The following is a 19,886-nucleotide window of genomic DNA, read 5'->3' on the forward strand; positions in this document are numbered from 1 at the left end:
CCACATGGAGTAGGTGGGTTTGGTTAATTAGAAAGAGAGAAGGCAAGATTGCAGTCCTTTGTGTTGAGGTTGCAGATCGGAAGTACCCTGAGCTGTGCATGCATGTACGCTTTCTAGATGTTAAGTGTAGGACACATTGGGCCTCATTACGGGTCCGGCGGTCACCCCGCTGGTGCTACTGGTGGGTTGCTGCCGGAAAAAGTTACCGGCGCCTGACTTCCTGGTGCCACCGGCTCATTGCGAGTCCGACGGCCGGGAAGTCAGGTGCCAGTATATTTCTTATCCCCATTCCCATAGAGTCCAGCAGGACTCTATGCGAGTGGGCACACGGAAGCACCGTTGCTAACGGTGCCGGTGCTTCCGTGAAGGGTTTGCCTACCCTGACTGCTGCGCCCGGCAGGGTCAGACCTGTCGGGCACAGTGGCTCCGTCAAACAAAAACTTAGTTTGCCGGTCCGGAAACAAGGGTGTCTGTGAGCTTACCGACACCCTTGTTTCTGGACCGGCAACAATGTAATAAGGCCCATTGAGTGCTTTGTGTCCAAAGGGGTAGCCTTGTGCTTGTAGTGTGGGTGTGCATTGGCCAAGGGCTGAGGAAGGCAGTTGGAGTTAGAGGTAGAAACGTTTTGTGTTGTTCAAAGTCTGGAAAGAGGGTATTTTAAAAAGTGTGGGTGGATGGCTGGCTTGCGTTTGTGTGTGGTAAGTAGGAGAAAGCTTCAGGATGAATTAAGGTAGGGTATCCTCCTGTGTCGCTGGTTTCAGGTTATTGGTCTTACTTTCAGTTGAGTTGTCTGAGATGTTTTTTGCTTTTTGTGGTTGATGCATGTAGATTACCTGTGTTGTAGTTTCAGAGTGGACATATCCTGATTTTAATTTGGTATTTCCCCTTTCTGTAATGACTTGGCAGGCAAAATAATGATAGTCTGTAGGATTGCCCAGAGCATTGCCAGAGGTTAAGATGAAGTCAAAACCTTCCAGCCACCACTTCCTATATTTTACTATAGTCACCCTGAGTGGGACGGGTGTGCCCAGACAGGGGTGCAGAGTTTGCAGGGCCTGGAGACCCGAGATGCACATAACTGATTAAGCCGAATGAAGTCAAAACATGCCTGGGTTGCTTGTGATCTCATGCAAATGGAATGTGACCCAGCAGTTTGGGATGGACTGCCCTTGGTCTTCCCCTTTTCTGTTATGGCTTGGCAGGCTAAAAACCCTGGTCTGGAAGTTTGCACAGAGCAGTACCAAAATGAAGATTAAGTCAAAACCTTCCGGCCTTCACTCATTCTGTTTTTATATAGTCATCCTGCGTTGAACGAGTATGCCCAAATATGGGTCGCAAGCCTGCTGGGTCTAGAGACCAAATCAGCACCTCACTGATGATGCCCAAGATGCCAAAACATGTTGGGGGTTACATGTGGTATTGTGCAGTAGGGTTGTGACCACGAAATTCAGGCAACACAGCTCATTTTCATGTAGGACTAAGCCTCTCCCCTTTCTGTACCATCTTGCAGGCTGTGGAACGATGGTCTGGAGGGACTCCGAGAGCAATGCCAGAGGTTAGGATTAAGTCAAAAGCTTCCTGCCATCAATCCTTTAGTTTGGCTATAGTCATCCATGGAGGGATGGTATCCCCAGATATGGTTCCCAACCCTGCTGCGCCTAGAGACCCAGGCTACACCGATGTGCTGACATCCTATGAGGTAGAATCATTCCTGGGGTTGCTTGTGATCTTGTGTAGAAGGGTTGTGACCAAGCATTTATTGCTGGACGGCGCCTTTTAGGGTGCATAAGTTCTTTCCCACTTCTTTGATGGCTTGGCAGGCTAAAGAAAAATTTAGAGGGTTGCCCAGAGCAATGTCAGATGTAAAGATTGAGTCAAAACCTTACAGTCATCACTCCTTTTGATTTGCTATAATAATAATAATAATAATTTGGCACTTATATAGCGCTAAGAGTTTGGCCCCGCGCTCTACTCGCTGTGCCACTTGACCGGCTTAGTTGCTTAGAGTGGGAAGGGTATGCCCAGACGTGACTCCCAAGCCTGCTGCTGGGCCAAGAGACCTAAGTTGCACATCCCGGATGATTCCCAGTGGGACTGAAGCATGTTTGTGGTTGCTTACAGTCTCGTTCAGAAGGGATGTGACCAAGCAGTTCGGTCTGGATTTTCCTTTTACTGGTGAGATCAAGTTTGATTTGCAAATGGTCTTTTCCCTTCCTGTAATGGCGTGACAGGTGGAAGAAGAACAATGGTATAGAGGGTTTCCCAGAGTAATGCCAGTGGTTAAGATTAAGTCAATACCTTCCAGCAATCATGCCTATGTATGGCTATTGGATGTGTCGGGACAAAGGGAAAAAGCATTCTGATAGTTTTTTGATGGGGCTGTCTTGATGTGGTGTATTCTACTTGTTAGATTTCTCTGGACACCAAGTGTTATATTCTAGGCGGATTGTGGGAGCCAGCATGGTGTTCCCTTAGGTTGTATCTGAGTACAAAAATGGATTATTGAGAGGTCATGTTTCTGCTGCTTGATGGGTGCATGTTAAAGTTTCTGGCCATTATGTATTTAAGAGCCAGGTTAACCGATTTTCCATTAATATAGTTTAAGGTACATTTCCCTCAGTGATGCATTACAATGTTTGGCACCACAGTGGAAAGGAGGAGCCTCCATATTTGTTTCTGCAGTATCTTCTGGTTTCATATTGTACTTCGTTTCTCTAGCTTGGGCCTATGGTTGGTTGGTAGCGTGTAATTTTAATTTGAAGAAATTCTGCGCATTGACCTTCAAGGCCTCTGTGTGCAATGCAGAGGACCCTGAAATGGATCCTTTTTTATTGGTAGTGTTAGTATGGGGGTGCAACGTCCTGAACGTAGCAGAAAGTACAGGCTAAGGTACTGCTATTAAGGTGAGGGTTTTGCGATTATTGTTGGATTGGGCCATGTTTGTGCATCACTCGAGAAAGCCCATGGACTGCCAAGTATGTAGCAAAGGGGGCTAGCACCACAAATATTAACCATAGTCCTAAGAAGTAGGCCTCTGGGTGGTCATCAATTTTGTATTAGTGTCTCTGCCATGTTGAATTATGTTTTGTTTGTGCCGCATGCAAGAGAGCCCTCGGGCAGCACAAATATTAGCTATTATTCTAAGAGTTAGGCCTCTGTTACACTTTCTCATGAAACCGTTCTCAAGGGAGAAAGCACAAAATACAATATTTTTACTTTTGTAATCTTTTATTCGGTTATTCAACCATAAAAGAAAATCCTCACTTTACATCATTATATATCAATACATTCAATACAAGTTCATATATCAAGAAGGAATAACATTTAATTCATCCAAATTCTTAAAACAATCAATTGTAAAATGTGATGACACTATGTTTTAAGGGGAAGAATTTCTAGCAGCATATCATAAGATTTAAAACTTGCAGCCTCCCAAACGAACAAATAGGGATCATCTGTAACTGAAACAACAGCTCATATTTTAATCCTTATAGTGTCCACGGTATCGTTCCATATTTCAATTCTGTTCTGATACAATCATAGTTTTCTTCTTTGGCATAGCCAGACAAGTATGCAGTAGTAATGCAATAGTAACGAGGACAGGCTTTAACATGGGATAAGCTACAGGTGGAGGAAGTACCATGGAATGCCCAGATATATGGTCTAACGTAGGAGAATGGCCTTGGAGTTTGCTTATTGCTGGGGATAACAGATTTCGCACTTCGTACTGACTCCGCATGATTAGGTCATCTGCAAGGGGATGCATATCTAAAATGTAACCTGTTATTGTACTAACCAATCAGAATAGGACAATGTACTAACCAATTTGAATAGGACAATTTATGCAAACTTAGGCTTTATATAGGCACGAGCCAATAGGATGCTTAGAATATAGTTACAATTAATGTTTAGATTGTATACATATGTATTCAAGTTTTGTGGTTTTTGTCTTTAAATACTACTGTCTGATGTGGGCGGATGAGTTTTCAGCTTTTCCGTCCTAGGAGACTGACTCTGCTGGCTGTTATTCTGCATTTGCAAAAAAGCAGTGTTTTCCATAAATTGGGCCCTCTCATCGTTGTTTGGATTTTCTTGAGGCACTACAGTATCTAGTGTAAAGCTCTGCAAGACGGTGTTATGTATTCCCTCCTGGTGAGTCTGAGTAGTATTCTATCTGCTGTGTTTTGAATCCATTAAAGTTTTTTGTGAGGAAGTCTGGCATACATAGAGACCTGGCTGACATCCTTCTGATTATTTCACGAATCAACTATGCAAAAGAGAGGTAGGGCATAATAGGCAGAGGGAGAGAAAATGGTAAAAAAACATTTGTACACTACTGCATTGACTTTTGGTTCCAGTGGGAGTATGTTGTCCATTAATATTCTGAGATTATTGATCACTTTAGATGGTTTGGGGCCGTTACCCATTACCTGACGCCATAATAGATGTGTTTCAATTGTGTTGTGAAGTGAGACTCTCATAATGTCCATTTTGTCTGGGTTGAGTTTTAGGTGGTTGGTGGTCATTCATTTGCGTATTCGATTGAGGCAGTTGCTGAGAGTGGTCCTGGAGTTTCCGTTGTTGGTCATTTTGTCTATGATCTGTGTGTCATCTGCATTGTTGTAACAAGTGTTGCCAGAAGATTTGATTATATTAATCAATGTGGAAATATAAATGTTGAAGACGAGCAGCGAGAGGCTTGATCCTTAAGGGATTCCACAAGTGATAGGTCATGGCCTTGAAATGAAAGGTGATATTTTCTCTGTCGATAAAGAACAATATCAACCATTGTAGATTTTTGTCTAGCCTTCTAAGGGTGCTGAGAGGTCGAAGAGTCTGCTTGCTGAGGGGATCCTGTCATCAAAATGTTGAAGTTGAACCAGATGGAAACTAGTGCTGATTCAATGCCTCTCATAGGTCTAAAGCCGACCTATGACTAAACATGTTCTTTATTAGACTCTACATGTACTAGGATGTGCCTGCCTGCATGCATGGCTCGCTAGGATTTTGGCTGGGTGCAGTATGTTTGAGATATGATGAAAATTAGAGGGGTCTTCTGGGTATCCTGTTGTGTTTTTTTAGAAGTGATTTCATGTAGGCCACCTTGAAACCTTTTGGTACAATTCCTGTTTCAACAGAGGGATCCCGTTATTTTGAAAAGATAGAATGCTGGTGTTTTCTTGCTGAGGATCTCTTTGATATGAAATGATATGATATGGCATATGTAACGCGCCTATACACAAGTGCTTCAAGGCGCGATGAGGCAAGGAAGGGGGAACAGAGGGAGGACAGAGACAACGATCTTACTAGGCCAAGTGACATTGAGATCGCACAAGTGCAGGGGAGGGGAAAGGGGGGAGGGGAAAAGTGCCAGGGGAAAAGGGAGGGGACAGTGCTGTACATGGGATCAAAACAATAACAAGAAGTGCAGCCAGCAGGTGGCAGGTGCAAGGGTAAGTGCAGACAGCAGGTGTCCAAAAGTGCAGGTTACAGTGCTGGGACTGTAGGGTTACACATACAGATCCAAGTGCAAGGGTTGCCGGGAGGCAGTGCGGGCATGCAATTGGGCGGCTAGGGACCTGGGCCCGAAATCAGAGGGTAGCCAGGTGACCAGTGCAGTCAGACAGGAAATCAGCAGGGGAGAGGGAGAGAGAAGGCAGAAGCAGTAGATTCTCAGGAGCTGTGATCCATTGGAGAGATGACTTTGCTTCTAAGCTCCACTAGGATGGGTGTCATTGGCCAGTGTTTGAATGTTGCTTTAAGTTTTGTTCCTTATTGCAGAATTGACGGCTTGCTATATGTGTAATACTTTGCTTCTGAAACGGTTGGTGACATCATCACATAATTCTTGGGTAGATAAAGGGACTTTGCTGCAAGATAGGAGGTTTCTTATCTCTGATGATTTGGTGTAGTTATTTCTCTAAATGAGGTGCATTTTTAATGTGGTCAGAATAGAATTATTTATTTGCTGGAAATAGTTCCGCTTTGTAGTGGCAGATCTGTCTATGTTATGTGACCTTAAGTTGTGGGGTGGATTGTTTCCTCGATATTTGTTCTACTATTCAATTTCTTTTTTTCAGGGTTCGTAGGTGGGGTGTGAACCATCTTGTCGAGGTATTTTATTATGAAAGGACGATGAGCTTTAGTGGGATGAGGGTGTTAAGTGCTCTGTTTAACCTGTTTTCTAGTGTTGCTAAAATTCTTTCTGGTAATAAGAGGTCCTGTTAGTTTGGTGTTGCGTTTTGTATCTTTCATGGGCATTGAGAGTTCTTCCAGGTTTAGAGTTCTCCAGCTTCTGGCAGTAGATGTTTGCCATTATGATTCAGATTATGACGTGTTGCCATGTTGATAGTGAAAGGATTCATTAGGTGGCCGCTCCAGAGTACCGGAATGGGAAAGAGGAGGTTGTTAGGCCTTAGGTCACAAAATAATGCATCAAGCATGTGGCCTGTACTGTCTGTCACTCTTTTGACCATATATTTGAGGTGAAAGCTGGTCATGAAGCAGATCAAGTTTTCAGGTGCCTAACATGTTTGTTCCTCGAACCAAATGTTGAGGTCTCTGAGAATCGTTAGATGTTTGTGTTTTATCACTAGGTTAGCAATTACTTTGGCAATATTTTCTGCAAATAAAGGATTTTATGACAGTGGTCAACAAAGTCAGGTGATCTGAAGTCAAGATTTCAAGGTGTTCCCTGTGTGCCATTGCTACACCTCCTCATTGTTTTTCCAATTTTGTTGACTTGAATGAGTTTGTAATTATTGGGTATGGATTTTTATGCTATTAACTAATAGTCGTCTGGAAATCAGGTTTGTGTAATAAAGTGCATGTCAGTTCCTACTTCAATAAGGTTTTTGCAGACCTCCATTCTGTAGTCTCCACTCCTGCTTCTGATCCCTGTGTCAGTGTCAACAAATGCCCTGTGCTGGGCCCATGTTCCATGTGTGAGCCAGGAGTCAAGCTGTTTCACAGTTGATTGGTTGTTAGAGTGGGCATCTGCATCAAGTATGATGTTTCATTACTAAACAGGTTCAGTAAGTTATATGTTGGGTTGATTATTTCATCAGCTTCCAGCATGAAAATTATGGCTTCACTGCAATCTTTTGCAGTAACTCAATGTCAGCTGTTCTTTGGTCTGCATGATCACAGCATGACCCAACTGTTTTTGTGACAAAACAACACTGCGTTAGCAAAGTTGCTGTACCTATCAGTTTAGCAAGGGAGTGGATAGTAGGTAATTCCACCTATGGTGAAGCGACCCCAAATTCTTCACAAGCAGCTACTATACTTTGCCCTTCGGTATATCACTTCCACATCAGCTTACATTGAGGCTTCAGAAGGTAGACCAGTTTGGGTTCCAGGTCGTCCCACCTGATTTTCAGCTCTGGAAATCATTTGAGAAATGTCTTTTGGATATTGGCTCTAATTTTCTGTTCTCTCAGATTTGCTCCTATGTCAACACCGAACACAAAAGACAGGCACTCAACTGAAGCACTTTCTGGGCCTCATTACACGGTAGGTGGTAAACCATGGCGCTATTAGCGCCATGGTTCATGCCGGTAATTTACCGGTACCACCTTGGAGGAAAGGGGAATTACCACCCTATTCCAAGGTTGAGAAGGCGGTAATTCCTCCTTCCTCCATTGCCCTTCCACATTCCCATTTTGTCCCCATAGGGCATAATGGGAATGGGGAAGGCGCTAATTACGGTACCGTAATTAGCCCCCCGGTCCCTTTGCGGGTTCGTTTTTTAACGCCTGCTAAAAGCAGGCGTTAATGTACCAACCCGCAAAGGGACCTCGTAGTAAGGCGGTAAGGGTTTACCGGTACCGGTAAAATACCGGTACCAGTAAACCCTTACCGCCTACCGTGTAATGAGGCCCTCTGTCTTGCCCATGTGTCTGGCCATAAAATTATGTTGCAACAAATTGGGGCACATCTAATTCTTGAAACCCATGCATGTTTGTTTATCCCTTGGCCATTTTACATGCCAATTGTCAATCATTGGTAGTTTAAATTAAAACCATATAAGACCATGGATCACTACATTGAGCAATATTTGCCCCAAAACAGTACAGTTCCATAAACTATTGCTGTGAGAATCAATCATTCCTACTGATCAGCAATACTACACTGTCTCTTTCAGGTAAACAACCTTTAGGAGAGCAGACACCATGCAAACATGCAGAAAACAGACCCATAATGACAGAACCAGTGTTCCTGCGAATAACATGTCTGCTTAGTGCAGGTCCACACCTTCGAAGGACCCTAATAATAGGAGCACTTTAATGATATGTATAATGAAAAGATGTCAACTGCTTTAAGTGGCAAGTAACCATTTATAAGCTCACTGTGAAAATATAAGTGTATTAAACAATGTGGGGATGAACACATAGCTCAATTTTAATGTGTACAGGATTGTGTACATACACATTGGGCCTCATTACAAGTTTGCCGGTCCGGTAAGCTTGCTGGTACCGTTGTTACCGGACCTGCAAACTACGAGTTCTGCTCGCGGGTGCCTTCCCGCCCACCAGGTCTGACCTGGCGGTATGGCACCCACGAGCAGACACTGAACACAGGAGAGGGCTGGAGCCCATACTTCAGCATCCGAAACCGGCGGTTGCCTGCGACGAGATGTGCAACACTCTGGCACGGGGGCCTACTGAATCATCATCCTCGTGCCTTTGTCTGTGGCTGTTCACGGTATTAGTAGCCTGAGAACCTTGTGCGACACTTGCACACACTGCCTAGCTGATCCCTGTGCTCATTTCGGCGGATCGCTGTTTATTTTGGTATCTTTCTGCACGCCGCGTGCAGCCACAGAAAATGGTCGCCGCGACTTTGTTTGGCCATTGCCAAGCAACAAGCTGATGCGCCTGATTGGACCCTGCCATGTATTTCCTCGGCCTGACTCCGCCGGAAGGCATGAACCGGCCTCCCATCGAAGGCACCCCTTATAAAGCACAGGCCTGTCTGTGCCTGTCTAGGCCGATAGTGTACGGTATGTGCATGTTAAGAATAATATCAGGGCAGTTCTGGCATTTGCAATATATTATGATTAGCTAGTTGTATGGGGCACATCTATATGCAAACAAGGTGAGCAATGACACAATTGCAATAGCCTACCTAGATCCCCACCTAGCTCTACGCATAGTAATTCTGTATCATTTACACTGCCTGTAATCCTCAATTGTATATTCGGCCTTGCCTGAGTAACTGTATATTGCCTGTGTGTAAATAATGTAAAATGCATCCTATTGTATGCTATTGTACCCATGTATTTCTGTATTGCTTACTTTATAATTACTACGTGCAACTAAGAAAATGCATATCCTTGTAATGCGCCCAGATACCTTTGGGTTTGGTGTGCACCATAAATAAACAAACAAGCAAACAAACACTGACGGTAGCACCGGCACCATTGTGAATGGTGCTGGTGCTACCGTCCTCCCCATTCCCATTGAGTCCTATTGGATTCAATGGGAATGGGGAGTAATAAATTCAGGCGCCTGGCAATGGGAAAATACAGGGTCCACCAGGGCTGTAATAGCCCTGTAATTCCCCATTGCCAGGCACCGGAAAAATTCACAAGTTTGGCGGCAGCCTGCCAATTTTACCGGCAAGGCTACCGCCAAACTTGTAATGAGGCCCATTGACTCAGCCCCAGGGAACAGATTTGTACTTCTCTACCCTGGTAACAGAGGACACTGATTGTGTCAAAGAAGGTTTTAGATTAACTAGCTGTCTTTCCACAGCACTTTGCATCTCCGCTCTAGAGAGTCGCAATTACACCACCTGAGGCCCAGTAGCACTCAACATTCTAGCACTTCGTCCATTGCCCACCCACGCGCTCGTACTCCCCAGCATTTACCCTCTCTTCCCTCTTCCTTTCTGCACTTGCACGTTCTGAATACTTATAAGCCACAGTACGTTTGTCACCACCCCTCTTCTCCCTCTGCTGTTAAATATTGTGTTGTAATGTATTTCACGCCCTCCCTCCCTGCCCTGTGGGCACTTTGAAACAGTATATTCTTATTGTATAAGCACCTAAAAAATAAAAAATAAAAAACATTTAACTATATTAACTATGTTTTAAGGGCATGGAGGGAAATGGGAATCATTGTGGTTGACCTGAAATTCATTTACATTTTAGAAGGGTGGAGTTTTAGAGTTGGATTTCCTTCGATGGGTAGTGAAAAACAGTAAGTAGAATGTTATTGTTAACAGAAATGCAAGTTCTCTTCCAAGCCATAACACACATCCACATAAATGAAGGATCCATCTTTATGTATTATGGGGAAACATTAGTCAAATTACATTTAGCACAATCAAGGCTGACCACGTATGACATTGTAAAACAGTGGTCTGTCCATGAATACCCTTTTTACATGGACAGAGACCAGGGACATAATAACCACCATTTAATGACAGACCATTTACAAAAATGGCATGGACATAATTTACAGATGGAAAAGGGATGACAATGTTTGTACATTACATGAGATCTGTGTTTATCCATAATATCATGGAAAACCAAACAATGGGGTATCACCAGCGGAAACACAACTAACTGGGTAATGGGTTGATGGGTAAAGGATGAGGTGGCTTAGACAAACCTTGCTGCGCCATCACCTTCTCAAGTCTATGTGACTGCTCAGTCCCCTTTGTTTGGTCATAATACAGCTGTTGTGTGGTCTCTACCATCATTTCTTCAGTCCTGCTTAAACGTGTACCCTCGGTTTTATGAGCAAGACCTTTGCATCAATGTCCAGCATATAGCTGCAATCGAAAAGGCCATGTAACTCCAAATGACCAGGATTTACATATGAGATCAAAATAAAAATGTTTCTAAAGCATAGAGTGCAACCGGCCCTCTAAGGTTGTAAAATACTTCAATCTCCATCTTACATTCCTGTTTCTACTCCTTTTCATTCACTTTTCAACTCATATTAGTTTCTTCAAATTCTCACTGCTCTGTCTCATGTTTCTGGCTCAACTCTGATCTAATTGTCTCTAGTGTATCTCTTTCTGGTACTGTTCTGGCTACTTTGTTCGACTCCTCAGACCACATCTTAGTTTATTTTGCTCTATCCAATACTGCTCCTCATCTGAAATCTTTTATCAACATAATCTATGGTCATTTGACTCTTCTTTGCTCATCTCTACACTTATTTCCTCTGTCCCTCCTCTAGATGAATTCTTCAATCTTTCAGCTGACTCACTCATGTCATGATTTTCATTTGCCCTGCAGCCTACTCTTGTTTCCCCTTATTCTGCTTGACTTCCCAAGAAATGTCCCCACACTTGGTTAACTCCTGCTCTTCAGTACCTTCATTGCCCTCTTCGCTGCGCAGAGCTCCATTGGAAGAGGTTTCACTCTCCCCTTGATCTCGAAAGTCTATCTTAACTTCTCACACCCTATGAGCCTTCCTTATTATTAGTTAAGCAATAGTACTACACTGGTCTTTTACTAACCCTTTCTTCTCATCACCATCATCTATTTCAGATGCTCAACCATATTCTTTCATGAAGTACATCTTATCTGTCCTTTTCATTCCATATCATTTCTACTATTTCACTCCCCCTCCTCCTTATCAAGGACTACATTTCTTTGTCTCTAGGAAACAGATGTTGTTTTTTGTTTGTCTTGGGTCCATCCCACAGCTGCTCCCTCTGATCCCTTTTCTTCTTCCCTGATTCTTAAAGTATGTGCTTCACTGCTTCCGTAACTGACTATGATCTGCAATATTTCTTTGCCTACTTTTATTTTCCCTCTGAATTCAAACATGCCCCTATTGTTCCTATTCTAAACAGGTCTCACTCTACAGTTTTTTACCTTTTAGCTTTTGTCCTATCTCTCTCCTTTCCTTCATTTCTAATCTTCCTGTGCATATGATCGGCATTCATGTGTCTGTCCATCAACATAATTTCTCCCTTTTACCTAGTCCCTTTCATTCTACAGAGACTGCATTGCCCTATGACTCTAGCTCTCTTTTTTCTGCTTGCTACGCCAAACACTCCTCCCTCTTTGATCTTTTGGACCTTTCTGTGGCTGTTGATATTGTTGATCATCCTATTCTCATTTCCACACTTTCTTTCCTTGGTCTCAAGGGTTTTTTTCTTGATTGGTTCTACTCTTAATTTACTAATCAGACTTATTCTGTCTTCTAGGCTGGCAAATTTTCAACTCACTCCTTGTAATAAAAGGTTCACCAATGCTCTATCCTTGGCACACTTCTCTTTTCCCTCTATATTTTCCTCTTTCACTGACTCTCTTAATTCCACTCTGTCTGCCTTCTTGATTACCTTCCAGTCCTGGAAGTCGGATACCGTTTTACACCTTCATCCTTCATTGGTGGTGTTGTGTCTTTAAGTTTAAGTTCATTAAGGTCTTCCCCTTTCTTTCCTTTCTTGCATCCAAACATTTAGTTTCGGCTCCAGTTTTCCCTGTTCTTGATCATTGCTCTGTGCTTCCTCTTGGCATTCCTTTCTAAAAGCTAGCCTCTCGTCCATCCATATTTAAATATTATATTCGTCCATTTTTCTGTCGGTCTACTTGTTACTCATGGCAGTCTATATGTCAAGCCTGACCAATTCACTGTTCCCTTCTCCCAACTCCTCCTCACCTGAAGGGTTCAACAGTCTGCAGGTAGTTCAGTCTCCTTTCTCCCTTTAGGTCTTTGTGGTTTCTTCTCCTTCCTTTCCTTCTCGTGATGTAAGTAGGGGCGTGACTCCCCGGGGGCCACCGTGACCGGAAGGTGACCTAGTCTCAGGGGCCCCCGAGGAGTAAGCCCCCCAATTCCAGGGAAAAAGCTGATTGGCGGAAAAAACCCTGGTAGCCGATGGTATACTTTAGAGGTGGTGGAATGTTTCCAGTGCAATCTTGGTCCTTTGTTGTGAAGGGTAAATGACACAATGGCCAGATACAGATTGACGGGAACAGCAATTCTTTTAGAACTTAAAAGGTAAGTAATGTTTAATCCTAACTTCAAAGATAAGAGTTCACAGAACTGTAAGAAGTGCTGTGTCAGGTAACACCGAAGGATGCTGTCTGGTAGCGGAGAAGGGTTAGACAGCAGCGCAGTGTCAAGGACCCTACTGGAGGCTGTAAGGTAGCGGAGAAGAGTCTGCAAGCAGTGCAGTGCCAAGGACCCCAGTGGATGCTGTATGGTAGCAGTGAAGAGTCTGCAAGCATCGCGGCGTCAATGACCCCAGTGGATGCTGTATGGTAGCAGTGAAGAGTCTGCAAGCAGCGCAGCATCAAGGACCCCAGTAGGGAGTCGTAAGTAGAAGAGAAGGTTAACACAAGAGTAGAGAGATAAGAGGTTACCAGCAGAAGATAAAGATAAAAATAGTACGAAATACGGAGATCCGTTAAAGTAAGTATAGGAAAGTAGAAGAGTAAGGACAGAACCGTCAAGACCAAGAGTAAGGAAAGCAGGGTAAGGTAACAAAATGATATACCTTACCTCCTCTGTGCAAATCAACAGAAAGCAACCCCCGAACTAAACCTCAAAGATGCAAACCTCCAAAAGTGACTGAAAGAACAAAGACCGCGAAACAAAAGGTGCAGCAGAAAAAGTAATAAGGGCAAGTACAAGGAGCAAAACAGAGCGCTAGCGTATGGAGTTGAGAAAACTTCGATACAACGCATCGGAGTTACGATGCGTGAGATGTAAATACGGTATAGCGGCCATCTTGGAAAAGGCATAGACCTCTAAGGTGGAATTACTTACAACCATATTAGGTGTAGCTCCATTTGAGCCAAACCCTCCATGGCTGATGCATTACACTATATTATTCTCTCTTTGTTGGTTGACCTTCGCACCTTCTCCCTCTTGATTTGATTGTGCACATTTTTGATTCTTTCATTTAATTATACTATTTTCCTCATGTTTAGTACTTTGGAGAAAGCATTAAATAAATCAAAATAAACAGAAATACAAATACAAATATTGAACTTGGCAAGATTGGCTATCGGGTTTCGGCATTTTCTTAAAGCACCTCCCAGAACACATTTGAAAATGCTGATGGTGTTGTTGTAGTGGCATTGTCACTATGCAGAAGTAGCAAAACATTTCATATTGTTTATGGGGGGCGGGGGGATCTTTTGTTTTCTCCTTCCGTTCCTTTCTTTAAAATAAAAAACACACCAAAGTGATTTTAAACTTTGTTCAATAAAGTTTGGTGTAATGTTTTTGGTGTTGAAGAATAAAGATTCAAGTAAGGTGTTGTGGCAGAATATCTATATGTTATCATAGGCCTGCATTTAGCCCATCCTTGTAGAAGCACCTTTACATGTTGCATGCAACACACGTTGCAACCCAGAGCCATAGCCCAGCAACCCAACATCACACTTCACTGCCCTGCTTCTGTTTTTCTCCACCATTACTTTATTTGGTATACAGTTGTTGTTATGTTGTTTTTCATAGAAGTGATGTGTATCCTAACTGACCTTATGTTACAAAAGGGTACAAAGAAACCACAAGGCTTACTGATGCACTGACTCCTGCTGTCACAAGGAACCATTACTGTTATGCAAAGCTGTCTGGTAGCGCCCACCTGGAGTCAGGCCAATGTGACTTATTTTTGGTGATCTGTGTATATAAGCTGTCACTGTTGTACAATCCTCAGAGATAGTTATGACAACTCCATGTGATTTGTCACAGAGCTCTCTCCAAATCTCAGCTGTCATTTGTCTAATATAAATAACTTTGTTATTTATTTATTTACATTTATAAAGCACACAGGCAGCCCTCGGACATCGTGGCACTGTTACATTCGAGGCTTACTTAGTTACAGGCGTCAGAAGAAAAGACAGCCTGTCTGTGGTTCGTGGTTATAGTGAACCTAATGCCAGACAGGTAAAACAGTTAAACGTGAAGAGTTAGGCTCTACGGTTCAAGGGTTACAGGAGAATTGGATGCAACTTATACCTTTATGAACACAGGTATCGAAGGGGAGAGCCAAGAGGCATAGTGTGAACCAGTTGAAGAGCCTCGTTTTGAGGGCTTTGCGGAAGGACAGGGGAGAGGTCTCATTCCTTAGGGTATTTAGGAGGGCATTCCATTGTTTTGGAGCTATGAAAGGGAAGCTAGTGCCGCCTGCTTTGGCCCGTTTGATGGTAGGGATGTTCAGTTGGGTGGAATAGTGTGATTGTTTGGGTCTGGACTAACTGACTCTGACTACTTTCTCTGAGAGGTAAGAGGGGGCTGTGTGGGAGAGAAATTTGTGGGTTATGGCTAAGGTCTTGAAGATGATGCCTTCTTTGACGGGGAGCCAGTGTGCAGCGCGTTTAGCATAAGAGATATGCTCCCTCTTAGGAATGTTCAGGGCTGCTCTGAGTGCATTATTTTGAATAATTTGCAGCCTTTTGAGATTTTAGGTAGATGTACCAGCAAAGAGACCATTGCAGTAGTCACGTTTCGCGTGTATTTCATCGTGAATGAGGCTGAAGAGGCAATGGCGCTAACCTGGTGAGTCATGGAGACTGTGGAATCGAGGTACACCCCCAAGGTCTTTACTGATGGTGAGACAGTGATTTGTGTGTTGTCTATGGTGAAGGAGCTGTATTGTTTATTGAGCTTTTTAAGGGTTTCCTTGGGGCTGACTAGGAGGATTTTGTTTTTTTCACCGTTAAGGCAGAGCCCTTTGGCTGCCATCCAGGCTTGGATGGTGGCATAGGTATTGTGCAGTGTTATGGCATAATTTTCGTATGAGCCAGAGAGTGGAAGGAGGACCTGAGTATCGTCGGCATAGTTCGTGAATGCTATGCCGTGAGCATCCAGCTTGTCTAAAACAGGTTTAGTAATTATATTGTACAAGGTCTGTGGGACTCTGCAGTGAATGGTAGTGGGTGCCGCGCAGGCCTGCTCGAAGCAAACCTTTGTAGCTCTTCCTTAAAGGAAGGAGGTGAAGCAGGTAATGGCTTCGGGAGTGAATTGAGCTGATGTCGTGAGATGTCTGCAGAGGGTCTTCTAGTCCACAAGGTCAAATGCTGCCAATACATCAAGAAGGAGGAGAAGGGCAGGTTTGCCTTCACCCATGATTTTTGCTAATTGTTTTTTGAGGTCCAATAATGCAGAAGTTCCGTGGCCAGGGCAGAATCCTGATTGCCTCTTTCCCAAGATGCCAGTGGTTCTGAGGAAGTGCTGGATTTGTATGTATGCAGCTTTGTCAAGAATTATTTGCAGAAATGGGACTGTGGTGATGGGCCTGTAGTTGTTGGGGGAGGAGGGGTCTATGGAACGTTTTATTTCAGGAGAGGGCATACCTAGGCCTCTTTAAGGCATGGTGGAACAATGCAGAATGCAAAGGAGGCATTTATGAATGCTGTCAGGAATGGTGGTAAGGTGTCAGCGCAGTCTTTGATGATATTGGCTGGGCAGATATCACCTTTGCAGTTGGAGGGTTTTATGTTTTTAAGGAGGATCAAGACTTAGGTTTCTGAGACATCTCTGAAGGAGAAGCGCGTCATGTCCTGGGTATGGGTGGTTGTAATGGGTGAGATGGGTGGGTCAGTACTGGTCAGGGAATTCTGGTGGGTTCGAATTTTGCCCTGAAAGAGGTCTATTTTACTAAGCATAGCTGATTGGATGCTTGAACACCAGGATTCGAGTTTAACAAAGTCTTGGGTGCTGGTGGCTGGGGTAGCTAATTCCCTGAATATGGCAAACGTCTCTTTCGATTCTGATTTGGCATTAGTGATTCTCGTGTTGAAGGAGGTGGATTTGGCTAGGAAAATGGCTTTTTTGTATTGGGTGGAATGTTTTTTTAAATCTTCTTTTGTGGAGTCTTGAGGATTAGTTTGCCCACTTGGTGAGCGTGATACGCTTGAGATTGCGTAGTTCCTGAAGTTCCGCTGTGTACCAAGAGTTGGCATGCCTGGACAATTTGGCTTTCTTTAGTCCTAAAGGAGCTATGGTGTGTGCTGAATTGTTGAGTGTCAGGTTGTAGATTTCGGCTAGAATCTCACGGTCATTGGAAAAAGGAGGTTTGAGAGCAGGAACCTCCAGATAAGGTAGGAGGTTGTCTTTGGTTAATTTACAGCACTCCAGGCTAGTGTTGGTGGTGAGGGGGTGGTAGGCTTAGTGGCTTTGGTCAGCGTTGGGATGGAGAAATGATTGAGGTGGTGGTCAGTCCAAGGACATGGGGTGTTGGCGCTGATAGTGGCTGAACAGTTATGGTCAGCTACCCAATCAAGGATGCGTCCTTTAGTGTGAGTCGGGTTAATGACTCGTTGCATGAAACCCATGTTATGTTGTGCTTTGGCAAGTGCTTTGGCATACTTGACTTTGGAGTCATTAAGGCCTAAGTTTAGGTCACCATTAAGATGGTTTTGGTGGGGGTTCTTAGGTTCTCTCCCAGTAGATGGTAGGTTTTCCTGAAAGTCTGAGGGGTCGGTAGATAATGTGCATGGCAATTGTGCAGTTGGGGGAAAGGGAGAGTTTGATGTCGATGGAGTCCATATTGCCTTCCAGCTGGGAGTTTACTTGTCTAAGGGACAGAGATTCTTTCACTATGAGAGCTACCCCAATCCCTTTCATATGCAATCGTCCTGTCGGTGTATGGTGTAGCCTTGAGGAAGGGCTAGAGGCGATAGTGGGTCCCGCAGCCTTGTGAAGCCATGTTTCTGTAACAGCGAGGAGGTCTATGTTGAAGTTGGTGAGTAGGTCACAGATCTCTGTGGCGTGGGCTGGGAGCGAGCTTGCGTTGATGAGGACACATTGGAGTGGGATGGGGGAATGCTAGGAATGGTGGTGAGTGTGCCTAGGGGTGACTTGGGTGGAGAGAGGTTGGTTGCTGACGGAGTTCTGGGGGCCATGTGGCTGTCTATTAGCCTGGCTCACTGTGTCTTATTATTTTCTTGCAAAACAAAGCAACAATCGCCAAGGCTATTTATGTCACACCTATGGTTATTCAAACCAGTACTATAGAGTTTTCTATTTCTTATAAAAACATCTGTTTTTTATTTTGTACCAGGATGACAAATATTTTTCTTTAAAAAAAACGAATGTATACACATTCAGTAGCCTACAGGAGCCTTCATACAATGTTCAGACAATCAAAAAAACAACATATCTTTTACAGAGACAAATAGAACAATTGTTTACAGTTAAGGTCTATGAACCCCATAGATCCTTCCTATCACTGTAGTATTCTAGACCCTGGTACTCTCCAGGATACTTTCAAGATTTCTTTTTTTCTTTATGTTTGACCTGCACTGTCTTTTACAGTTTTGGTGGTTGTTGTATCTAAAAGCGACACAGTGTGTTTTGGCCGTCTCGTCCACAAGCTGCGGTGTCACAATTAAGCGGCCTTCATCGGGACTAAGTACATTTTCTAGAGTACACAGGGAAATGTGTATTGTGTCTTAGAAGTAGTAGCCCAACAAAATCACAAGGAGAGATTGGTCCCTGTGTTTAGGTGTAGTCCCATGTATGAGTGGACTCACAGGAGAGCTTAGAAGTAGTAGCCCAACCAAGAGTGATTGGTCCCCGGGCTTATGCGTAGTCCCATGTATGGGTGGATTTGCAGGAGAGCCGTTCTAGAACATGAAGGGCTGATCTCAGTCAGTGCGCTAGGTGCGGGCGAGCAGGAGCGAATCCCGTAGTGCTGTTGGTGACTTCTTATTGGTGATCTGTGTGGTTTATGGTCATAATACCGAATTTACAAATCTCGAAAAAAAAATCTCAAAAAAAAAGGCTGAAAAAAAGTCGAATATTTTTTTATGACGTTTTTTATTCGAAATGGGGTGGTTCCCCCTCTAACCCCCATTTTTTAAATTGTTTTTTTTTTTTTTAAACCATTTTTTTTTAATCCCGGACCCCAAAATAAATATATAATTAAAAAAGAGAAATTCACCTTTTTTATTTTCGAGATATTTTTTTCGACCTTTTTGTCATTCGAGATTATTTTTTCGATATTTTGACCGACCACCGATCTGTGTATATAAACTGTTACTCAGAGATAGTTCTGACAACTCCATGTGACTTGCCACAGAGTTCTCTCCAAATCTCAGCTGTCATTTGTCTAATATGAATATACTTCGTTACCTATTAGCCTGGCTCACTGTGTCTTATTATTTTCTTGTCCCTCATGCAATACCTTTATCCTCCACAGCTCCCACAGATGGTGCTGTGTACTCTTGGATATCACACCCGCTCCCGACGCCCTCAGCCTCCATTGCAGGATCACAGTCTTCAGGGCCCCAGAAGCTATCAACTTCCTCCCTCAAAGTTAAGAGCTGTTAAAAGCTTTGGCATTCCTTTTTAACAGAAACTGCCAAAATCTAACTGTGATTGTCATGCAAGCTGTGGATACCTCCTGCTTGTGGTTGCTGATGTGTAACCAAGCTGCATATGCACTGCACAAATGAACATTTCTGAGTGGTAAAAAATTTAATTTGTTATATAAATTGTGTTATTATGAAATTCTAACTAAGTTCTATCATAGACACTCCAGCAATCACTTTTCAGCTTCACCGCGACTTCTGCACATTTTCTGTCGGAGGGTAGAGTAGCTGCAGCCTTAGTAGTGACTTCCTCTTTCTGCTGAACTATATTCATAAACATGTGTGATCGTTTCTATGTGCATTTCCAAATGCAGCACCATCGCTTGTTAGGTATTTCAGATGCATTTTTGTTAGAATTGTAAGCCTACGTCAAAAGCACGTGGCATTCCCATGTCTCTCTTACAGGTTGTGCTAACACGTAGGCCTGAAATAAACTGTCATTCACTCTGTACCAGGCGCGTCGATGCACAGTTCAGAATCTTTATCTAATGTTTCCTGTACGGTATGAACTGTTATTCTAGGCACATTTGTAACTGTTTGGTAATGGCATACCAGCTACCACAAGGAGTATTAGAGAATACAAAAAAGC

Source organism: Ambystoma mexicanum, chromosome 4p (assembly GCF_040938575.1).
Source record: "Ambystoma mexicanum isolate Mex_15411 chromosome 4p, UKY_AmexF1_1, whole genome shotgun sequence".
NCBI lineage: Eukaryota > Metazoa > Chordata > Amphibia > Caudata > Ambystomatidae > Ambystoma > Ambystoma mexicanum.